The 8,509-nt window shown below is 52.8% G+C and overlaps 1 pseudogene; it reads left to right on the top strand.

Annotated features, from left to right (window-relative positions):
- Window positions 1-604: 604 nt before the first annotated feature.
- LOC114027672 lies at window positions 605-1,576 on the top strand (annotated as a pseudogene).
- Window positions 1,577-8,509: the final 6,933 nt, after the last annotated feature.

The raw sequence follows: 8,509 nt of genomic DNA, 5'->3' as shown, positions 1-8,509 counted from the left end.
CCCTTCTGTTTGTGTACCCTTGTTGTTGCCCTGTAGACCTTGCTGTCCCTCTGTTCAGAGCTATCGCAGCGCAGAAGACATTTGCAAAGGATATTGATGCTGTCACTCCATTTCCGCTGAGCAATGCCAAGCATTTCTCCCCAATGCCCACTGGCGGGAAGGATTGAAGGGCAGTCCTGGGGGAAGGGTGGTAGTGCAGTTTGGGGAAAGAGATGACGATTGGGAGTTTTCCCTGCCCTGTTTCCGTGTCAGGGGCTCAGATGCGCAGAAACGTGATGGTCCTGGTGCTTGCCAATGAGATGGGTGCTTGCTCAGTTAGGTAGGAGAACTGGAGAGCATTGCAGGTCCTAAGAGGAAGTGAAGATGTTGCCTTGGATGGCGAGGACTCACACGGACAGCAGAGTCTGGAAGGGCTCTCCAAAGCCGGTTGGTCGCCGCACCTTTTGGGGGTGGAGTCAAGGGAGGGGCTAAGCAGAGGATGACAAACAAAGGACCGCCTCCCCTCAGGGCTAACATCTTTGGCTGCCACGGCTCGAGGGCCAGAGCTGGCCTTTTCTGTCCAGAGAGGAATCTCTGAGGAGGAAGCAATCAGAGGCCTAGGAACATGGAGGCAAGAGCGTCCGTGGAGAATCTCGGGCGCGCGGGTCGGAGCGGGCGCTATCTGCAGGCCGCTTCCCCCGCCGGCCGAAGGGCCAAGGCCCGCACCGCCAACCCACTGCTGGACGGCCGAGAGCACTGCCTCAAGCTCGGCGACAGCTTCCAGGAGAGGCCCAAGTCCTTCTTCCACACCATCCGCTATGATTTCAAGCCAGCAGCCATCGACGCTTCAGCTCAAGGAGAACTCCAGGTTGCCAAAGGAGATGAAGTCACACTTGTGCTACCACACATTCCTGGAGCGGCCCATGCGAGGTCTGTGTTCCAAGGAAACAAGAGACCGTATCAGAGAGACTGTGTTCTCATCATTAATCACGACACTGGTGAATGCGTGTTGGAAAAACTCACTAGCAGCATTCAGGTCAAGAAGAGAAGAACTGAAGGAAGCAGCCACACCGAGGCGCGGAGGGAGCAGCCCCCAGCGGGGGCACCACCACCCCCCGTAGCCAGGAGAGCCCCAGGGAAAGCATCGGCTGGGCCAAAAACCTCTCCAGTGAAAGAGAACCCTTTGCCTCAACTCCAGTTGGACGACCTGAAGAGAGAGCTCAGGGCAGAGCTGGAAATCCTGGAAGAGAGGAGCAGGACGAGGAGAAGCAAGAGGAGGAGGAGGAGCGGAGGCGGCAGCGGGAGCTGCAGCAGCAGCAGCAGCAGCAGCAGCAGCAGCAGCAGCAGCAGCAGCGAGAGCAGCTGGTCGGATTCCGAGAGTTCCTCCTCCAGCGACGACGACAGCGCCGGCGCCAGCATGGACGTGGACGAGCCGGCCGCCCGGGCCTTCCCCTCCCAGCCTCCTCAGCCGCACTTGAGTGGCGGAAACCCTGGCACCAACGGCCCCAGCCGGCCGCCGGGAAACAACCAGCTGCTGGACATCCTGCGAAGTGACTTACAAGTCAGCGAGTCTGGCAGTGACAGCGAGGACTCCTAGCTTCGGAGCTTCCCGCCTCTGTCTCTTTGCTGGGAGAACATGTGGAGGCAGCGGGAGGCCAGCAGAAAGCCCACCACTTGCGGATTCCTCAACACTCAGGACTTGTCAGCGAGCCCCAGCTCGGTGCTCTTGTCCAGATTACGTGAAGAAGACCGAGTTGGAAAAGGGGGACCGAGATCCCTAGAGTCAACAACTAGGAGGGCTGCTTTTGGGTCAACCTCATGGATGGAAAAGCTTACCAGCTGGGGTGGGGGTGGGGCCCGGGGGGCGGGGAGGGAGTGGGCATCTCAGTGCTTCAAAGGATGAGGGATTGACATCCCTGGCAGTCTTTGTTATGCAAGTGCCGTCGTCAGGGCTGAAGACCGGTCTTTGGCCTTTGAGGGGAAAGCAGCACTCCCCAAGTGCCTTCAAGCCTCTTCTAATTAGTGCGCAGGTGAAGAGGAAGCTGGGGGCCCTGCTGGCCTGAGGAGAGCTGACCTGAGAGGCCAGTGGAGACACACTTAGGCATAGCCTTTCAGGAGGAGAGAGGACTTCGCAGATGGTCCAATCGAAGCAGGGAAGCTTAGAGAGGCAGATGCACACAGCCAGGAAAGAACCGAGGTGGGAGGAAAACCCAAGGCTCCAGCCCTTTCCCTCTTTGGCCAAAATGCCTCCCATTGTATTGAATCCAGCCTTGATGGAACACCTCCTGTGTGCAGAGCTTAGGTGTGTAGCAAAACCAGGGATGGCTCTGTCCCTAGAGCGATCAGACACCCTTTGGGAGCTTTGTAGCTAGTGAGAAGGAGAGAGAGACAGGCTGGAAAGAGGATGCCGACGCTTTGCAACAGTCCAGTCTTGCTGAAGGTGGGAAGTTGCACCAGTTCTCCCGGTATGAACAATGGCCACACCTGCAAAGGCTGGAGCAGGAATCCAGAGACAACGTGGTCAAAGTGGAGCACAGCAAAGCCAAGCCGCCCCAACAAATCCATGATCTACAACCCGGGATGGTAGAAGGGGAGGAGAATTTGGACCAGGTGCCCTTTGCAAGTGCTCCGGGAAAGAAAGGGCCCGTGGAAAAGGAGCGAGGAGTGCCTACCTCAAGAAGCAGAGCTTGCTCCCCCTGCCTGGACCGCCTGTCGCATGACAGGCTTGAGAGAAGTGCTCCAGAGTTTCCAGCCGGATAGAACTCTTGATGCCGAATCAGCCCCATCCTCGCTGAAGCCCATCCTGTCTGAAGATTTGAAGAGTGTCCAGCGTGCAAGTGTCCCTGAAGACCTGCCTGGCCACAGAGACAGACTGGACCGTGTCCTTGCTGTTTTGGGGGCCCAGACCTTCATCTCCCACAAACCTCGTTGGGAAGTAGAGGTGGCAGATTTGACAGAGTGGGAACTGGGCATCTGTAAGGATTCGCTGAGCAGGAAGGGGAAGCTCTCATCAGCCTGTGGAGACGGAAGGACCCTAGCAGCTGCTACAACTGAAAGTGGTTTCTTCCTGTGGAATCCACAAAGGGGCTTTCAGTCCAGCCCGCCTCGTCAGCCAGTGGACACTTTTCTGGATTATGCCAGGGGACATAGCGCCTTTGATGATGTCACAGACAGTTGCCCTGTCCACAGTCTCTCAAACGTAGCCTCTGGAGGACCTCTTCCCCCTGACGTCTCTCCTTAGCTTCCTCAGAGAGAAAGCAGCCCTGGCTCCCTCATGATCTGCCCAGGAGAGGAACCGGCAGAGGCCTGCCAATGGACGCTGAGGAATAAGGGGGACTGTCTAGGCCGAGCGACTGAACAGGACACTGCAAGTGGCTGTCTGTATGCTTCTTCTCATGTTGGTCAATAAAGTGATGTGTGATTATTCAATCCAATGAGCATCAAGTCTATCTGGTTGATCCTGGCTTCTACTCAAACCCAGAATTCATCCCATCAGACCTTACCCCTAAAAGGAACACACACCACAGGGCAGAAGGGGTTTGGCCCGGGGAGGCCACCTGCAAGTAGAAAGGAAGTGGGGCTTTCTGGGGAGGCATTGTGCTGCTAACCGATTGTGCGACCTCGTACCAGTCACTTCTTGGTCACATGAAATCCTTGCCTAGGCAGGGCTGGGGAAGCTGAGGCCTCGGGGCCACGTGTGGCCCTCTAGGTCCTCAAGTGCCACCCACTGACTGAATCCAAACTTCACAGAACAAATGCCCTACATACGAGGGTTTCTTCAGGGAAACTTGGACTCAGTCAGAAGGCCCTACCCCAGGACCCTGAAGGCCACAAGTGGCCTGGAGGCTGCAGCTTGCCCAGCCCTGCACTGGAGTATGGCTCAGGTCTTTCCTAGCACAACTATTCTGGAAGCCATGATGCTCTTGTAGCCGATTCTTACCGATTCTGTGCAAAAGTGATGATGCTCTTTGATTGCAGAGAGGCAGGGGAAAGGGGTTGCCTGAGGCTGGGAAGAAGAAAGTGTTGGGGGGCTGAATCCTGAAGAGCAGCGGCTTCTGGATAGCATCTCCAGAGGGCTTCTGAAGCTCTTCTGGCATTGGCAGCTTCCCTTTGGCAGCCTGGTGAATGTTAGGCATCCCATCTCTGAAGAAAGTTTGAAAATCAGGTAGAGGTCATTGAATCTAACCATGTCCTTTTGGAGCCCCGCCTAGTGCCCGAACCTCTGAGGCCGTCCAGCTTCAGGTGTTGAATCTTGATCTCTCTGGGTCTCTCCCAATTCTAATGTTGCATAATCCCTGGTGTTTGGTAGCTCTCTCTAGCGTCACCAGAGCCCCCTTCTTGCTGGGGTCACTCCTTTGTTCCTCAGGGGAAATGTCACTCAGATGTTTTTTGGGCACAATTTTGGGACATCCAACCTTGGACTTGGAGTCCAAAGGCTGGGCTGCCATCGCCCCTTCACTGTTTTCTATCTGAGCTACTGTAGACAGGTCACTCACTTTTCAGAGCCTCGGTATATCCTTTTGGCTACAACTGCAGGGCTGGATTAAATCAGAAGTTGTTCACCTGGAGTCCCAGGCCCCCGAGGGTCCGTGGAGAGATTCGATGGGATTTTGGGGGCGGGGCTGGGTCTGCCAGCTTGGATTTTTGAAAATGCGTCTTTAGTTCAGTAACAGCTAGGAGAAAATTTGCATTGCCTTCGATTATTCCAAGAACATTCTCTGGATAAGGGGTGCATAGGTTGCACCTGACTGCACACTGAAAAGGTCGTGGTCATTGAAATTGGAGGAACTGTGTTTGCACCTAGCTGACAAGTGGAAAATACTTGTTCTCCAAGATCTTGAGAAGGGATGCTTTGAGTCTGGCCTCTATGATCTAGAGGACCAAGATAGATCGTCAAACGTCAGCCAAATTAAGAAAAAAAAACATTAAAAAAAAAACCTGAATTCATTTATTTATTTATTTATTTTCAGTGTTCAACATACATTTCCGTAAGATTTTCAGTTCCTAATTTTCTCCCTACCCCTTCACTCCCTGTCCCAACACAGCAGAGAAAACTGATAGAGCCTCAAAATTTACACTCATATGAAACCTATTTTCCAATTCGTCACGTTGTAAAGAAGAATCAGAACCAATGGGAGAAACCAAAAGAAAAAAAGAAACACACAAAGACAGAGAGAGAGAGAGAGTGCAAATACTCTGCCTCAATGTGCATCAGCCTCCGTGGCTCTTTTTGTGGATGTGGGCAGCATTTTGCATCATGTGTCTTCCAGGTTTTTCTGAAGTCCACCTCCTCATCGTTTCTTCTAGCAAAGTAGTCTTCCATTACATTCATATAGCACCCCTTCTTCAGCCATTCCCCAACCGATGGGCATGCCCTCCTTTTCCAATGCTTTGCCACCAGAAAAAGCTGCTCTAAATATTTTTGGACCTGTGGGCCCTTTAACCATTTGGATGATCTCTTTGGCGTGCAGACTTAGAAGTGGTCTTGCTGGGTCAAAGAGTAGGCACAGTTTGATAGCACTTTGGGCATAGTTCCGAATGGTTGGATCAGTTGGCAACTCCACCAACAATGCATTAGTGTCCCGATTAGAGAAAGAAAAAAGAATCTTCAGATTCTTCTGGCGGTAGTCCCAGCTCAGGCTACAGTGAAAAGTTAGAACAGCTACAAACATCAGAGCAGATTCTGGAGGTTTTGTGATTGATGGTCCTGGAGTTTGGAAACCCCTCCTTACAACCCTGGTCATTCCCTTCCCCCACTCCCTCCCTTTGAGTCACCAGGGTACTCAGTGGGGAGGGTGCAAACCGATCCGAGCTTTTCGCTTAACCCTTCTCCTGCCAGATCAGAAGAGGAGAAGAGAATTTCACTTTTCCTCCCCCACCTAGGAATTGCCCTTCCCCCAGCTGGGGAGATGGAGGAGCAGGGTGGGGCAGCAGCTTCAGCCTGGGCCCCGCAGGCAATGGCCTTGGGCCCTGGGCCAACCCAGAAAGCCTGACAGTTTCACCCAGCTTCGGCACATCCTGCTCACCACCTCGCCGACCCACCAGCAGCAGCCTTGGGGAGAGTGGGAAAGTTGCAGTTTTGACATCTTCCTCAGGAGATCCCCACTCTCTGGCTGAAGTCACGGGGAAATGCATTCAACAAACTGCGAGTCACCTGATTGCTAACGGGTTTCTTTCAAGTTTCAGACAGGGCGACTTTGGGGTCCATTACGGCTAGCAACTTTTCAGCATCTGGTTAGAGCTAAAACAATTGGGCTATCACTCATGAAAATGCGAAGATGCTTGCTTATTCTTTTCGGGCTAAGACCTCAAGCTGCTCATTGATTACTCTGTGTGTGGAAAGAAGGGGATGAGGTGAAAGCCTCATCCAGATTGGTCCTGCCCAACCCAGAGCAGTCCGCAGTTCTAAGGGGAGATAAGGTGGATAGGAAGCCCCTTCTCTGAGGGCCCTGTCCAGCCCCTTTCTTTTGTCAACTTCCCAAAAAGCCGCTTTGGCTTATGCAGCTCCTAAGCAATGAACCTGGCTGGCCGCCAATTGGCAAGTATTTAGAAATGATATCAAACCATTGCCTGTTACACCAGGACCAATCGAAAACGGAGATGTCGATCCTGAAAAATGGTTTTCCCCATGCTGTGCTTCATGAAACTTGCTGCTTGAGGTCAAAGCTCATGAGACCTTCCACGGTTTTCTTCAGAGTCGTCTGACGGATCTGAATGATCCATCAATACCCAATAGTCCATGATCCCCCTTCTGCGGGAAATGCCGCAAACTACTCAGAGAGAATGGCACTGGTACAGGTGGGGTCTGCATCTGGAAAAGCTGAGAGGACAATTGTAGCCCCAGTCTAAGACGGGATCCTCCTGGCTGAATTTCCCCATGATGTACCTTTGCAAAGGAATGCTACCCGACTGGCTCTGCCTGAGTCTGGCTATGAGGGGCAATTGATCCTGCACGATTGGAAAACTGTGAATTCATAGTTGCCATAATCTTGTGTCTGCTTTCTGCTTTGAGAACAGATTTCTATCATCAGAGCAAACGGTCAGTAACACATCTAAGCATAATGAGAGTGTGTGAGATCTTGCTGTTTTGACCTGCCTGGGGAGTCATTCCATATCCCCAGTGAGGGAAATGCAATGACAAACATCTTGAGTTTGGTTTGGGGAAGAAAGGAATTTGGAATCCGAGCAGCAGCTTGGGGCAGGAACCAGATCAGACAACCCTGCAGGTGCAATGGACGTGATGTTGATGGGGCTCTTCGCTCTGACTTCTCCCCCTCTTTGGGCCCTGCAGATTGGTGTCTTCTAGACTATAGGCCATTGGGCTAGAGTTGGTGAGAAACAGCGGGGAGCAGCCTATGTCCTGCCATCCTCCCCTGGATGCAGCCTGTGCTGGGTTCCAGTCAGCCTCCTCCCTGGGACCCCCTGCAGGCAGGGACAGCTCTATGCCCTTTGCCAGCGTGGGAAGCAGTTTCAGAAGCCGAGAGCTTCAACCTTAAGCCAGAGGAATCTGGGACCCATTTGTCAGAGGCGGGAATGAGGATGGGGCGCTGATGATGGACACCTACAAAGCCCTGGACTTTCCCACAGGGCCCAAGGCCCTGGGTTTGGCTCGGGGCACCCGCTGCTTCCCACTGCCTTGAGTTGTGCTCTTCACCTTGCCCCGATCTCCAGTTCTCTCTTACCTCTCACCTAGCCCACAACTTCACTGTCTCTTACTTCCGGATTGTCCCAGCTGCTTGCCACCCTTCATTCCATCCAGAGTTCGTTCCTGCTCGGTTCTTTCTGTGTACTAGGTCCATCTCATCCCCCATTCGATTGCTCAGATTCTTCAAATCTGGCCAATGGCTCGAATTCTTCGAATCTCCCCCGCCCCAACGGCTGCGTTCATAAACCTTGTCTCTGACTGAAAGAAGGCTGGAGTGGAATGCTTTCCAAACCGGACTTGTGTCTTTTGCCCTTGAATTTCAGGGTTCCCAGCACCCCTAGACGGCAGCACACCCACCTCACAGTATCGCTCCCCTAGAAGCAATTCCCTTTCTTACTCAAGCTGTTCCCAAGCATCCGCCCCCACCCCCCCCAAACACACACACTCCCACACACACACAGCCAAATGAAAATGCATTTCTTCTCGTCAAATTTTTCTAGAGTACCGCGTCTAAACTGTTCCACTCTTCCCATTATTCTCTGCTTTTGATTCTGCTTTTCTCTCCCGGTTGTAGTCAAGGAATTATCCTCCACTCCAATTCTGGAGCACCTCTGCCTACAGTAGAGCTCATGCAAGATGGCCTCTAGCAGGACAGTTTTCCAAGGACACCTTTGCTTCTTTTACAAATCCCTTTGATTCGTCATCAAAGTTGTCCAACAAAACTCTCTGCTCATTTCCCTGTCGGGGACTTCTGCATCAGGGGGTCATTACACTCCAGATCCCACCCATATGCATGACTCCTTAACCAAGGTGCTAGCTAGGGACATGACTTCTCCTCCACTTAAGGATTGTCATTGAGCTTCTTCAGTCATTTGCTAGGACTCC

The sequence above is a fragment of the Vombatus ursinus genome, unplaced genomic scaffold (assembly GCF_900497805.2).
Source record: "Vombatus ursinus unplaced genomic scaffold, bare-nosed wombat genome assembly UNPS02004757.1, whole genome shotgun sequence".
In the NCBI taxonomy this organism is placed as follows: domain Eukaryota; kingdom Metazoa; phylum Chordata; class Mammalia; order Diprotodontia; family Vombatidae; genus Vombatus; species Vombatus ursinus.
The sequence above is the reverse complement of the archived record's forward strand: the minus strand, read 5'-3'. Positions and strand labels throughout refer to the sequence as shown.